This window comes from Otolemur garnettii, unplaced genomic scaffold, assembly GCF_000181295.1.
Source record: "Otolemur garnettii isolate 467f Iridium unplaced genomic scaffold, OtoGar3 scaffold00084, whole genome shotgun sequence".
NCBI lineage: Eukaryota > Metazoa > Chordata > Mammalia > Primates > Galagidae > Otolemur > Otolemur garnettii.
In genome coordinates, this window is record NW_003852479.1 from 3,912,392 (window position 1) to 3,915,398 (window position 3,007).

At 36.8% G+C, this 3,007-nt stretch overlaps 1 protein-coding gene across 1 annotated transcript in view; it reads right to left on the reverse strand.

The window, feature by feature from the left end:
• The window catches only part of BCHE (butyrylcholinesterase), a 60,047-nt gene extending 58,160 nt beyond the window's left edge, over positions 1-1,887 (reverse strand). Inside the window, exon 1 of the mRNA XM_003794643.2 lies at positions 1,783-1,887. The gene's annotated coding sequence lies outside the window, so the exon portion shown is untranslated. The remainder of the gene's footprint in view (positions 1-1,782) is intronic.
• Between the last annotated feature and the right edge of the window lie 1,120 nt (positions 1,888-3,007).

A 3,007-nucleotide genomic window follows, 5' to 3' on the forward strand; every position in this document is an offset into this window, starting at 1 on the left:
AAAGAGCTATTTAGAAAATACTGATATGATCTAGAACCAGCACCACTAAATGTACTTGGTCAAATTAAAAAATTAAGTCTTTATAACAAAGCCAAAATGTTGTTTTCATTGTGGCAAGCTAAATAGGAAATTGAGGAAGTCTGCTCATAAATAGAGTATACAACTGGCTTTCAGGAAGCCCACCCATCAGGCACCAGAAGGAAGTGCCCAGACAGAAGACATTACGTAAGGCATCAGAAGCATCAATCTGCATCCAGCTAGTCAGGAAGGACATTCACAAACTTTTCATTCTGTGAATAATTCGTACATTAATTATTAATATTAGAGTCTTGGGTCTTCACTGAAAGATGAAGCTGCTTTTGCGTCAATCTTTATTCAAATACAATTCTCTACTATCTCCGACAGTCTAGTATTGGAAAGAATAAGCAGATTTGGGGAAGAAAGTATCAAAATAACAATTCATAATTTAAATTTCTATTATTGTTACAGAAATGAATCAAAGTAGGAACAAAATTTGTAGATAAGACATGACTTATGAAGATGTTTTTAGTTTATACTTTATAAAAATGAAATATAGACTAAATCTGAAGTATATTTTTATAATTAAAGAAGCAGGATTATTGCAAACAACAGAATAAAATCTAGGAGAATAAAACACACATTTGGAAATCCAGGAAGATCTAAGTGGCATCCAAACACCTGTTATTTCATATCTAACATTTTTCATTTAAAGTACAAAGTTGCATTTCAAAAGCTTATGCTTTTTATTAAACAAAAGAACTATTTAAATAAGTGAACTTTAATTTTATTTGTCATAACACTGAGGTAATTTATGTTAAAGAAGGCATTAGATAGTAACTCTTTATTGCATTTATTACCATGAAATATGGTCATAACAACGTAGAAATGTACTAATATAATAAAAAACATAAATCACAAACAATAAAATCTCTTTGCTCACATTTCAGGGTTCTCTTAATCACTCGTACATTTTTTACTCTTTAATTCTTAATTCGCGGGTTAAACTGGAACCAATGTCTTCAAAATAATAATGGTAGATTTATGAGATTACAGGATGAGCAAAGAGTCTATATTTGCTTATTTCTCTAATAACAAAACTAATACCAAAAGTATGATACTTTGTCCCTCTGTTAAAACACATTTGAAAAGAAAGAGAAGAAAAGGGCAAAGAGGATGTTTGTAAATCAAGTTAGGAAATAAAATTTTCCTTTTACAGGAAAGAAACTGACATTTTATTTGTCAGTTTGTTTTGTTAAAATTCCAAGAGACAAAACGTTGATTAAGAAATGCACCCTGCTCAACCAAACAAGAAGAAGATCATTCATTTCATGCTACTTAAAAAATAAAGATAAAAAGGAAAGAAAAGGGGAGCGATGCTGGTGGAAGGCTGCTTGTGATACTCCTTTAGGGAGGGATCCGCTAAGCAATGCATTTGAGAGTAAAGCAGTATCAAACGTTTTCCCCTAGAAAACGCAGCAAGAATGTACCTCCCAGGGATTCCACAAGTGCCACAGCCTCTACACAAAGTTAAACAAATTCATGACTTTCTGGGCACTTCAGTGACTTGCATCTGCCTGCGGTCCCAGAGTATCAGGCAGGGCTGGTGCAGCTGCCTGCTCGCTCGCTTCCTCTGTCCCGTCTGCAAGCTCAGGGGCTCTTCCCCACAGAGCACCCCAGGGGCACCGCAGACACGTGAAGGCAACACGCTCCTTCCAGAGAACCTGGGTCTTCACAGGACGGTGCAAAATCTGAGCAACTTACCCGACTCTGCAACAAAGATGATAAAGTTTGCAAGGAGTCAAAATCGTGGAGTACTTCAGAGAAATGCAGCACGCAGCTGCTGCTGCAGCCTGTAAATTGGACAGCGCTGATAACTACAATCAACTGTTACTGACGGAGCTCGCGAGAGTTGGCAGCCGCGGCTGGGTCTAGAGGCGGCGATCTTGACTTTCTGACATCTGTTGGGAGGCGGCGGCCGGTCTGAACGCAGCAGTGATTCATTTACGGAAGTGTCTCCGGGTCGGATTAATGTTTTACAACGGCAGCGCACCTCTAAGAGCGACGGAAAGAAAGGTTACCTTGTTTAAAAGAAGTTGAAATCTAACAAACAATTCCCTTTTGAGGGGAAAACTAGCAGAACTTTTAGGATTTTCTTCTTTTTTATAGAATACACATTTTCCCCCCTATGGTTGTCTTAAGATTTAAAGATGCACACTTTTTTTCCTAAAAGCAAATGCTATTTTTGAATTAACCCCATTGTATTGTGCCAATGGTGAAGTTAGGAAAGATGATAAAAGAGAAAATAGGAATCAGAATAGTTGCACCCTAGACGTCAGCTGTGCAAATCCGTGCAGTTCTATTAACTGATGGGTGTTTCTGCCACGCAGTCCCTTCCAATTCCCAGTCCCCAGCTTCTATTTCAGTCACAGGAATGTCAGCCAGCATTGGTAATTCCCTATCCTGGGGCCCTGCCGGATGCAATGCGCAGGAAGAAGCCACGATTTTCTGGTCATGACAAGAAAAATACAACGAAACCTATGAAGTACCCAAACTCCACAGACAGGCCCCTCCGTCAGCTGCCAGCACACATGTGTGGCAGCGTGCATTTCTCTCCCAGGCTTATTTTCCTTAAAAATAGACATTTGAGAAAATTAAAAACAAACAAGCCAACAACAACAAAAATCCCTTCCATTAACTCTTCAGTGATTCACGTTTCTATGCAGGACAGTCTTAATCTTTTGCAAATGTTATCATTCACTTTTCAATCTCTCACTTTGGGGCTCACTGTGAACTAATATGAAGGCAAATATTTATAGTAAACCCATTTTGGGTTTTTATTTTTTCTATTTATTTTTATTTTATTTGCTTATTTATAATAAATTTTATTTAATAACTTTATTATTAATTTTAATTACTATTATTAAATTTATTTATTATTTATTGACATATTTTAATTAATTTATTTATTTACAGAGTCTCACTATGT